Genomic DNA, 13,766 nt, shown 5'->3' on the forward strand with positions numbered 1-13,766 from the left:
ACACACACCACACACACACACACACACACACACACACACACACACAACACACACACACACACACACACACCACACACACACACACACACACACCACACACACACAACACACACACACACACACACACACACACCACACACACACACACACACACACAACACACACCACACACACACCACACAACACACACACACACACACACACACACACACACACACACCACACACACACACACCACACACACACCACACACAAACAACACACACACACACACACACACACACACACCACACCACACACACAACACACACACACACACACACACAACACACCACACACAACACACACACACACACACACCACACACACACACAACCACACACACACAACACACCACACACACACACCACACACACACACAACACACCACACACACACACACACACACACACACACACACACACACACACACACACACACACACACATACTGGAACAAGGTAGCATACGGGGAGGTGAGAAATGAACATACATTGCGGGGAGGCTGATTTACACACATTTACACACATGTTGGAGACTTAATTTTTGTTTTAGAAAGTATATTAATATGTGTTCAATACAGTTGTAACTTTTTTTTCTGTTAACTTGAAAAAAAATTACGCATTAAACCTACAAAAAGGGGAGAAATGTGTGTACACTTTCACTGAACAAACCGAGGAGAAATGTGTGTACACTTCCACTGCACAAAGCGGGGAGAAATGGTGTGTACACTTCAAACCCACATTCTGGGGAGGAATTGTGTGTTTAGTTTAACTTACAAAGCGGGGACAAAACCGGTTCTTAACACAAGTTCTGGCTGCAACACTTATTTCGATATTTACTATTCTATTTGATCATAGAATACAATATCGTATGGGTCTTCGAAAGCCAGTTACATGCACGTTGATTTTTGTACTATTGTTTTTTGCCATCCTTATGAATTCGAATAAGTGCAACTTGTCAAACATCATCTGTTTGATCTAATAGAATTTTATAAGGACGGTAAAAAATCGATGTGTATGTAACTGGCTTTTACTAAACAGGCTTCACGAATTACAATACGATAATAGGATAGTTGATACAATACATGGTTTTAATTCAGATTCATTCATTGATAGAAATAAAAGGAGATTCCGGTGTCGATAGCATCGAAGTCGCCAGGCTGGTCTGGATCATTTATGAATTTCTCAGTATGCAGTATCCACTCAGCAGCTCTTATACAAACACAAACATTAGTTTCGTTTTACTTGGAATAGTAAGACATTATTTCATTATGTCCATTATTACAATAGATCAATTCAGATCCAGTTAGCTGTTAGAGTAATATAATGTAATTACATTCTATACTCACTGTTCAGATCAGCACAATGTTTATAGCCTACTGTATGCAGTGAGTATAGAATGTTACATTCTATACTCACTGACTGCATATTTATACTGTGTAATAGATTTTATTGATTGTTGCAAAGATTTTAAGTCAATGATTCAACAGGAATCCATGGTAATATTCAACGATTTCAACCTAATGAATTAGATTGTTGTATGACAAAATTGAAATCCCGACAACGTAAATAATTCAGTGAAGTTAACTGTACAAGGTTACTTTTTCTCGTATTTTATTGAGTGATAATGGGAGATGATTTCTGATTCCATATTTGGATTCAACCTTTTGAAGTTTGAAACTTTCAAAGCTGGAATTTTTTTTTTAAACTAGAACTTTTAGGGCCGGTTTCCGAGCTCAGGATTTAGCTAAGTCCCAGACTCTAAACAGCAATAGTCAGAAAATTGGCTTTCCAAAAGGTCAGCTTTTATAATAGAAGTCTTAGTTTTATTTTCTCATTTCTATAATGGAAACGTTTTCCTTGACGGAATTAGACATTCCTGAATAATTCAAAATAGCTGAAACTTTACACTATTTTCTCTTTATTTTATTTTGTGTTCAATTTTCTAGTTTTTCGAGATTTAATTCAAACGTGACTATGACAATGACTGCGACTACGCCCCGTCTTGGAAAACCAATTTCTGACTCCAGCTGTTTAAAGTCTTGGACTCAGCTAAATCCCGAGCTCGGAAACCGGCCCCTAATGTTTTAAAATGTTCATGTTTGAACTTTTCAAGAGTGTTTAAAAGCTTCTAAAAACCTTTACCTGTGAGGCAGAAGTATTATTATCTTAGTAGGTACATTTTTACTAAACATAACTTTATGATAATGTAAAAGCTATATTAAAAACTGCTGTAACTCCCTTGTTTTTGGGTATTTTCGAAAATGGGACTTACGCTTTAAAAAATTTGGGGTCGCTGAATCCAAATCCGAATACTTTGAGAAAAGTAATGAGTCATACTCTGAGCAAACGCGTCTGAAATTTGAGATCCCCTTGTGAAAGCCTTCGAGCTGCGAAATATGAAATGATCTGAAATATGATCTTCAGGAGACGGGATTCTGCCGTGTGAAACTAGCCTAAGAAAAACACGACGGCCTTGTTCACTCCCCCCACCATGACTTCTCAGTAGCTTGACCCTAACATTTACATGATCCTAGAAAGTAGTCTACACCTATGTTCACAGAATAATTCAGAATAATGTATCCTATTTGAAAGAGTGGATGCATGCAAAAAAAACAACTTTCAAAGATCCATGTTCATCAAGCCTTCTGTTAACTGCAAGAGATATTCTGTATCTTTGTGAGTATCTTTGGGAGGCTCCTTTTCCTTTTATATTATCTTTGAAATGCAACATTTTGAAAAACTTCGTATATATGTCGACGCGCAATTTAAAAAGGAACATAACTGTTAAATTTCATGGAAATATATTGCCGTATATCGCTGTGAATGCGCAACATATAAACATAAAGAGAATGCACAGCCGTCGACATGAATCTTAGACCTCACTTCGCTCGGTCAATATATACAGTGATGTCGGAGTAATGAGGATTCCTTCTCTTTTCATATTATCCTTAAAATGCAAAATTTGAAAAAACCTTGTGTATTAATACATCGACGCGCAGTTGAAAAAGGAATATTTCTGCCAAATCTCATAGAATTCTATCAACGCGTTACATACATACATACAGACAGACAGACAGACAAAAGAAAATCCGAGTTAAAACATAGACCTCACTACAATAACTAAAATATTATTATGATGTAAAACTTTTGTGGGCTATTATTAATTATGCTAGGCTATTTTTGAGACTTGAATGCCAAGCTGAAGATTTTATTACTTTAGATTACATCAAACACTCAATGGAATTATCGAATGTGCATCCATTCACTAAGAGATTGGAAGTGAGCGAAAAATCTAACAAAATAAAAAATAGCAAAGGATAACATAATATTAAACGAACATGACTAATTACAATAAAATATTGTGATGCCAAACTGTTGTAAATATTATTCACATAAAAATTAAAAATATGTAGCCTATTTATAAGAATGGATGACTGCAAAAAATACATGAAAATATATATTATAGATAGTTACTGATTAATATCATGTTGATAAAGTATGAATATAAAGTGAAACATCATTCATTTTAATTTTGGAGTTTTTGTATTGAACATTTATATTGATACTTTTGCCGCCAGTACTCAAACTCCGGTTTTGCAGGCAGCGCTTATGTATTATTTAGATTATCGAAGTTACTTTTTGTGTGTTTTTGTGTGTAATAGCAAGACAGGTTAGGGCAATTGTTTCATACTTTTCAGAATGGGGTTGAGTATAACCAATACCTACTATTACTATTACCTACTATGAAGTAATAGTAGGTATTGGTATAACATGTAACAGCCAATGCCCAGGTTGTGACGTCACACTTATAACAATCTTGTATTGCGTTCTCGGTGTTGAGGTTATGAACCAGAAAATGTGTGAATTAATGCGTTATGAACACCAGACTGAAAGAGTCCATACAAGATCTGGTTCAACCGTCAGAATCGCAGGAGACATAAACACTATCACACCCTTAATATTCATTTCAGATAGATTGTATTAATATTTCTGGAATTGAAGTTGCAGTGTAGCAGCTGCTAAACACTGAGTACGGCGACCTCAATACTATTACCTGTCTTGTAATCGTAATTATATAAAACCAGACAGGTCGAGCAAAAACTCTGATTGATATAATTTGCAGGACTGCGCCTCTAATAAATTCTGAAATATAAGATATGGTTCTAAGACCTGAAAATATTTGGAAAATGTATCGAGGATAGAGTCTTGTCAGACTTTATGCTCTATTGTATGGAATTATATTACCACCAGCTGCGCCTGTCATGTAGTAGAGGCTCGCCCTTGAGTTGAAGATTGAAGTTGGTCACAGATAAGAGCTGATTTATCTGCAGGTGAGGATAAAGAATAATAAATAATCTCGATCCAGCCCACACAATACATCCACTTATATATGTTCCAATATTCAAACTTGTATCAATTATTTCAATGATTGTCATTGATCGGCTCTGAACAGGATATAACGTGGCAGGCACAATGTATGAAAGGCTTGAGAAATAATCGAACTCAGAAGACGAATTACTGAATTTTAAATATAATATAGAATGTGCTATGACAGTGAAGATTTAATGCTAATGAAGAAGTAAGGTTTATAGTTTGACAATAGTTTAACATCGACAGAATTATTACTAGATTTGTGCTCTGATGATGTGATACAATGCACCATTTCAACATATTTTATAATTGACAAAACTTATAATTTTAATAATGAAATAATTTACAAATGAAAATCAAGGTTGCTCTCCTAGCGGCAGAGGACAGTTGATCAACTATGAAAGATTATAATTTATAAAGCAATCTGAATTGTAAGAACTTCATAATTAAAATGCGCATGTCGACGTGGCCATAATATTAATTTCGAAATTTACTTGCACTGCGCTTTTTCGAAGCAAAGAGTGGGGCCCCAAATATAAAAGATAACGCACGTAAATTTTCCTTGTCGTGGATTCTTGAATTAATCATTTATGAATTCGGCGGCTCGTCCAGGCTTCGGTATTCAGATACTTGGGAATTTAAATCAATTATCTCCTTCAATAATTGAATAATGAACAATTGATCTCAAATTTAGGAAAAATTGATATTTGAAAATATAATAATTAATTCAGCCTTAATATCGGCTCAGTATTGAAATACAAAAATGAATGAACAAGAATAATAATTCTACTAATATGTCCATGACATGAATCTGTGAAACATAGAAGCAGTCAGCTGTTGAAATTCTTCTTTGAAATTACAACATTTTCCCAGACTTAATGATATTGTGTACTTTCGATTTAACCTGTACCAGATCTCTTCTTGAGAACAGGAAATTCAGAAATACATTTTCCACATTCAATTTCCCTGGTACTTCTTTAGACAAAATTTTAATTAAAAAATAGTGTGAATAGCAACGGGGAGAATACGCATCCCTGTTTTATCCATTTCTGGTTTCAAAGTATTCTGTTAAGTTACCCTCCACGCCATGCCATACAGGAGACTTCGTATTTCTATATAGACTCCTCAACATCGCAATAAATTTAGTCGACACTCCCAATTCACTCAGTTTAAAAAATAAAGCCTCTCTGTCCACACTATCGTAGCCCAAAAAGAAACAGTACAACTTCTTTGTAGGTCTATTCAACGTTTTCATTACTATATTGAATAGAACAAAAATATTATCAGTAGCCGAATCTCCGAAAGCCACACTGATTCTCTTTAATAATCTTTTCTCTTTCCTCCCACAACTGCAACCTTCTCAGTAAAATAAATGAAAATACTTTAGCGACAGCATTTATAAAAGATATGGCTCTATAATTATTCACTTCATTAGTATCACCTTTTTATGCAATGGAAATATAATTGAACGTGGAAACCTGTTGGTATCTGTCCACCTCTGACGATGGCATTGGAAAAAGTCAAAATAATCTCTTTGTAATTTTTTGACGCATTCTTGTAAAACTCAGCAGGAACTCTGTTATCACCCGGAGCCTTATTGTTGCGCATTGTCTTGAAGGCACTTTCCAATTCATTCATATCTATGTCTTTGTCAAGAGTTTGATCTTCAACATTCCTCGCCGCATAATATGTGACTACCCCGCAAACTGATCCAAACACTCGTCTGAAGTGTTCAACCCAATCCTCAGCACTCACAGTTCCCGAAATCTTGAACTCTCTACACTTGAATTTCTTTATCAGAGCCCACAAATCACTGGAATCCTTGACTCTTCTGAATTGTTCTTTTATATCGCTGTAATACGCTTGCCTTTTACTCTTACATAGCAGTTTGTATTCCTTTACTACCTTCATATAATTTTCTCTCACCTGCTCCGACTTGATTTTCTAAACACATTCAATAGGCTGAACACTCGCTTTCTCATAACCGCACACTCTTTGTCGAACCACTTTTCTCTCCATCCTTCTCTCTTTCTATCAGGTTGGGGCACATAATTTGCAGCTCTATATACAAGATTATTTAATACTTCATAAGTCTCTTCACTACTCTCGGGAAGACCATTTATTTCTCTACAAGCATTGGTGAGTTTAGATATATATTCATTCTTCCTCGCTTCCTTCCATTTCAACTTCGGTAAGAGTGGTAAAATTGTGCTCTCTCTTCTAGAGTATCAACCGTGATTAGCGTAGCTTCAATTGGGAAATGATCAGATAAAAATTCTGGCACAATAGAAAATTTTCCAACTATTTGCGCTAATTCGACAGCCATGCAACATAGATCTATTACGGAAGCCCCTCTGCCTATAAAAGTAAAGTCTCCCCACCTATCTCCACTTATCCTTCTATTCATAATGATGAAATTAAAAACCTCACAGAACTCCAATATTTTCTTACCTTTCATATTAATCACCTCATCCTTTGACTCTTGCTTATTACTCAGTGCATTTCCCAATTCTATTACATCTGTTAATTCCGACATGTCCTGTCCATTTCCTATTCTACCGTTAAAATCTCCAATTAAAATCATATTATTTCTATTATGCTCTTGCACTATCATAAACTCCCATAATGTATTGAATTCTCTCTCCCATTCCATGTCTCCTCCACCACTCAGGTAAATTGGAACTATATAATATTCATCCCGTTGTCCTGCATTCATGTGAATAACTTTCCTCTCAAGCGCATCGATTACCTTACAAAAACTCTCTATTCTTTTACTAATTTCTATTAACTTTCCTCCCTTTTCTCTACCTCAGTTGATTCTCCAACTGCGAATTCCAGTATAAATTGTAATCTGGAAAACAGTTTTCAAAATACAATTGCTTCCTCTTTCAACAAACGTCTCCAATAGTACAAAAACATCATAATTACAAATAAAATTATATACTTGAACAATCTTACCACTTAATCCAGCCACATTGTACGCTACTATACTCAACTGTCCCTTCTCACACGGACTGACGGCGTTATCTCAGCGGTTGCGGTCTTCGTCCTCGCCGCCTCGCTCCTCCTCATCACACATGCTCCCGCTCACGGCCCGCATCACACTCTCATCGAACATGCTCCCGATCTTCTGCAGCCCATCCTCTCCCTCCGAGACCAGTCCATTCTCCTCATCCAGCGTGAAAACCCGACTATTCACGATTAAACGATCCACTTCAACCGATACTCTCCTCTCACTCCCGGAACTTGTTTCTTCAACTCGCCAAGCACCCGGAAAAGCTTTGATCGTCGTTTTCTTGTGTCGAAAGCAAAGTCTTTATGAATCACAAACTGTGTACCCTTCAGCTTCCTACTGTTTCTCGTGATGAAATGGATGTCCTGATCGTCCGGAAAATGCGCAATGATTGGCCCGTTATCTATTTTCTTGCCCAATGCATGTGCTCGATTAACCCAGGTACCTGCTCGTGCCCCCAAATGACTCACACAAAAGTCTTTGACAGTTCTCACGTAATCCACTGTTGCACATTCATATTTCAGCCCGCGAAAAATTATATTGTTCCTTCTCGATCTATTTTCAAAATTTTCCATCTTCCTGATTATGAGATTATTCTGAATTTTTTGAGCAACAATTTGATTTCTTAACTGTTAATTCTCGACAGAGAGTTTATTCACTTTTTCAATTAGACCATTTAAATCCACCTTTGTAGCTAGCAGCGCGAGTTTTTCATCCATAGCCTTACTAAACCGCTTTTCAAAACGGTCAAATAGTGATTCAATAAAGTCTGTGTTCACATTACCGGAAGCTTTAACACTTGGGTCTGGAGCACGCTTTTTCTGTTCCATCTCTTCGAGCTCAGGCGAACTTTTAGCACGAGGACTCTTCTTAGCACTATCGTCCGGTGAAAAGTATTGTTAGATACTGTTCTTATTCATTCAGCTTCGAATATTTCGATTCACTTGAGAACAATTTCACAAATAAAAAACAAATTGATAATTCAATTTATTACGAAAGAACTTTTAGCTCTAGGTCTCTTTTTAGCACTACCGTCTGGTGGATACTGTTTTTATTAATTTAAACTTTGAATATTTCGATTCACTTGAAAACAATTTTACAAATAAATAACAAATTGATAATTCAATTTATTACGAAAGAACGTTTTAGGTTAAACATGCACTAAATGAACCGATTAAGCACGACCCGTCCGGAAACTTGAGATAAGAGAGCAAAACAATTCTGCGACCGCTCCGTTCAACAGCTCACTAACAACTCCTAATTTGAGAACATACGATTTGAAATCGAAAAGTTGTCAGTTGTAATTGGGGAATGATTTTAAAAAACCAATACTTTTATTTTCCATAACTGTACTCATAAAAAATAATATGATAATATATTTTATATTCAAATGAAACGTTTAGTTTTTAAATAAAAAATATTTTTGAGCCCCAAAATCCATTGGAGAGTTACCGAATTGCTTGATCAAGAGATTCAATTGATTGATGATAAAGTTCAATTGCGCCGTGAACATAGAGAATTTGATCTTCATCAAGTTCAAATGTTTGGAGACAAAAGTCGTGTTGCCAATACATACATAGAAATGATTCTCATTAATCATTCGTGAACAGTACAGGGGAAATAATATTTCACAATTGAAAATAATAATTTCACACATACAAAGCCTATGGAATACTGTGTACGTAGTACAGTATCCTTTCCTGCTCAAATCAAACCTGTACTGTAGGCTACAGAAGAGTCACGACATGTCAATTGGAAAATTTTCTCATTTTCAAATGTCTGCTCATGATATGATATCTTCTCATTTACATTTGACGATTTCTCAAATACAATTCACTACTCTCAATTACATGTGTGATGACTTCCTAAATACAATTGACTATTCTCATTTAGGCTACATCTGACATTCTCTCAATTACAAGTGACTATTCTCAAATACAATTGATACTTTCTCAAATTAACTTTTTACTTTCTCAAATAAAATTGGAAAAGGTGTTGTGACTACTATTTTTTTTTTTTTTTGAGCAGGGTATGATTACTAAATCTTTTCTCCGGAACAACGTCTTTTCACAAAAAGTGAGCATGCCGTACACAAGTAAAATATTCAATCCAAGGTTTACAAGAGAGTTTTTGCAAGGATTGACAGACACAGAAGAAAATGTCAATATGGAGAGAAACTAAGAGACAAATTTCATTTTATCATAGGCTATCCTGATCTTGAGATACAATGTTAGGTTAGCAAAGTTTGAGGCATCCGCTTCTCTAAAACAGTAAGTGAATTCTCAGTGAAGCCTGTTCAAGAATATAAACTTACTGACGTGCTATTCTTGAATCTTAACAAGCCTCCCAAAAGAAATTGTGTTACCAAGTCACCATTGATTGTGATGAACCTAATTTGGCGTTGAATTGTAGAGGATTTTATTCTCTTGGAAACAGTTCTGGATTTTTTCACTATGAAAGGTTTTTGAGTTATATGGAGAAAAAAACAGGTATTTTTAACACTGTAAGGTTAGCAGAGGGTATTTTTTTGTGAAGAATCATTTTCAGACTATTTGTACCAAATAACTAAAAAATCAGTACCACAATACATTCTGGCAGCATGTTTCCTCGCTCCCTTCTCATGTCTCAAGTGAATGAACAGAAAAATAAACTATGAATTCGCTAATCTGTGACTCAATGAGTCTGAACGAAAAAGGAGATGAGTTGCTGAATCATAAATTCACGGCAAGCCCCATAGCAAACCAGTTACTTCGAACAGTGAAGGAGACAATGGAGATATGCAGGGATATGCAAGTACCCCGCATTGTATGCTCAATCCGTAAATGAGTTTTGTGTAAGTGTGTATTAGCGATCGTAGCACAACGTGGTGGCAATTTTGGAAACTGGAGTGTATCCCAATTAGGTGTAGTACTAACAAAATGGGGAGATTTTTTTTTATTACGTTTTTACATGGTTTTAAGCATGTAGAAGTGATTTTTACTAAAATTGAGCAGTGACACTACGGGGTCTCCCCTTAGTGTACACACCTCCCCTTAATGTGCTGTGTATACTTGATTGTCTCCCCGTATTATACCTTGTTCCAACACACACACACACACACACACACACACACACACACACACACACACATACAGACCAATACCCAAACACCACTTTTTCGGACTCAGGGGACCTTGAAACGTATAGAAATTTAGAAATTGGGGTACCTTAATTTTTTTCGGAAAGCAATACTTTCCTTACCTATGGTAATAGGGCAAGGGAAGTAAAAATCTGGTGTGGCGCACTCACACAACTTCCCTTGCCGTTATGAAAATTTATCACCTGACGCTAGTGTTCCCGCGCATCTCAAGTATACTATTCAAAGATCCAAGCCTGCTGGTGACAGGACTATAACGCTGGAGACACACAAGGGCTGCTATCTCTTCATAGTGAATGATTTAATAGAATCAACAGTTGCCAACAGTTTGCAATATTGAAATATAAACATTATTTTTCTCGAATTTCGAGCTTATTTTAAACTTTAGGTTAAAATGTTACTGAGCATTAATTGTAGAGATTTTCATGCTCAATCTTTTCCATTTGGAATTTTTTGTTTGAATTGTATCTAAAGCCTGACAATTGGGAATCTAAAATCAAACTTTGCATAGATGGGGCGGAACTCCTGGAATTTTTACAGATATGAGACTTGTGGCAGTTGATAGAGCTTATCAATGACTATTTTAGGTGTGAATTTGATCTGAATCGTTGGAGCCGTTTTCGAGAACATTGCAAAAAACCTTGTTTTTGACAACATTTTCGCCATTTCAGCCACCATTTTGAATTGCATCAGATCGAAATTGTTCGTGTCGGATTCTTATATCGTAAGGACCTTAAGTTCCAAATTTCAAGTTATTCCGTTAATTGGGAGATGAGATATCGTGTACACAGACGCACATACACTCATACACACACACACATACAGACCAATACCCAAAAACCAATTTTTTGGACTCAGGGGACCTTGAAACGTATAGAAATTTAGAAATTGGGGTAGCTTAATTTTTTTCGGAATGCAATACTTTCCTTACCTATGGTAATAGGGCAAGGAAAGTAAAAATGTTTGTCATCATAAAAAAACAAGATGGCGGCAAAAATATATTGATTTTCAAGAAACCGTCTGTAATTCTTATAATGTCGAGGATATTGGATCAACTCAGCCATATAGAAAGCTCCAAAATAATCATATTACAATATCCGAAAGACTTATCTAATTCCAACAACTTTTACTATATAATTATAGCTTCAAACTCTTGAAATCTGATTTTTGGCCGCCATCTTGGATTTTTATACGATGACAAACATTTTTCAGATTGCCATCATGGATAATCTCTATCTGCATATCATTACAAAGAGATTGATACCATTCCCAAGTCAGTACCTTCAAGGAGTCATGAGTTACACGGTTTTCTAATTGTTGGGATTGGCATTTGGTGGAAAAAGCGTGTTTTCCCTCTTTTTTTGATGACGCTCCAGCTGTGGAATATAGTCTTAAGACTGTAATTACAGCCTCTAAAGCTTTGGAAATATTCTAAAACACTGTACCAATAAGACTAGTGTATGTCTACTGCGAATACATTTACAGGGTGGAAAGTGAAATATTGTCCCCGAAAGATGTATGTTTCAAGTTTTTGAAGTTGAATAAATCATGAAAAGAGTGGTCGAAATGAGACGATTCTCTCGACCATCATAGTTTGGTCAGTTCTTAACACTTTGGTGATAAAACCAATCCGATATCTCTCACAATAACTGAATATCAAGCGATGTAAAAATATTTCTGTCAATAATGACAGCCATCTTTAATTTTTCAATCATGTCAAATAATATTTCCGTTGTTTCCATCATCAATATTGTTATTTGGCTTGTTGTAACGAAGAGATTGAGACCATTTGCAATTCTCTATCTTGAAGTAGTAATGAAAAATAATCGATTTTATAGTTCTTGCTTGTTACCTCATGCATATGTAAAAACGCACCAGAAATCATGCAGGCGTTTTCAGGCGAAATCATTAGCATTTTTTCAACTTTGGAACGATATATCTTCATGTGCTTTACGTCGAAAAATGAGTTCTCCAGCGCCCTCCAAAATAACCCTACAGCGTATGAAGAAATCACTATATTTTTTGTGTAGTTGAGAAGTTGATATTGTGGTAATTATTCATATTGAATGAAAAAGACTAAGAAATTGTCAAAAAACCACTGATTTCAGTGGTTTTTTTCCACTAAACCACTAAATCAGTGGTTTTTTGACAATTTCTTAGTCTTTTTCATTCAAAATCACTATATAGTTCCAAAGTTGAAAAAACGCTAAAATTTCATAGATTTAAAATTTCTTTGTATCTCTTGCACAAAAAGAGATTATAATGGAATGAAATTTGAAAAAAATGGAAAAAAGTTTTTTTTGGGGATTTTGAAGGTTATAACTAAAAAAATATGCGTTTTGGAGATACATTTTATGAGACAAAAATTGTAGAGAATTCATTTTTGGGTAACAGCCGTGGAAGATGTCTCAATACCATTTGCATAAGTCTCTATCTTGAAGTAGTCATGAAATAATCGATTTTGTTACCTCAGAACTTTGTTATCTCCTTATCGAATGCTATCTCATGCATATGGAAAAACGCACCAGAAATCATGCAGACGTTTTCAGGCGAAATCATTAGCGTTTTTTCAACTTTGGAACGATATATCTTCATGTGCTGTACGTCGAAAAATGAGTTCTCCAGCGCCCTCCAAAATAACCCTGCATGATTTCTGGTGCGTTTTCCCATATGCATGAGGTAACAAGCAAGAACTATAAAATCGATTACCGCTATTTCATGACTACTTCAAGATAGAGACTTGCAAATGATATTGAGACATCTTCCACGGCTGTTACCCAGAACTGAACACGGAATGACATTTGCGCCCGGACTAAATGGCAAAAACCGCACATTGATTTATATCAACCCGTATTATTTTGTTGATCAAGTTGTGAATATTATGTTGTACTAGCTAGCCCGGCGAACTCCGTACCGCCAAATACAGTAGTTAATGCATCTCATGACAAACTTCAGCTGGATGCACACACCTTTTGTACTGCCACAGAGAAGATCGTCCATCGATGGATGAGATAACTTAATGGTTTCGAAGCAATACGACTCGAAATAATTTCATCTTGAGAATCGTTCATGAATAGGGCCGCATGTATTTTACGATTTTCATCATGTTTTCCGATTCATGTGAGCATAGTTTGAATGTAAGCGTGTACAATGTACGGTGCGGGTTGAGCGAAAGTACCTCCTATACAATACAGTTTTACAAC

Source organism: Nilaparvata lugens, chromosome 3 (assembly GCF_014356525.2).
Source record: "Nilaparvata lugens isolate BPH chromosome 3, ASM1435652v1, whole genome shotgun sequence".
Classification (NCBI taxonomy): domain Eukaryota; kingdom Metazoa; phylum Arthropoda; class Insecta; order Hemiptera; family Delphacidae; genus Nilaparvata; species Nilaparvata lugens.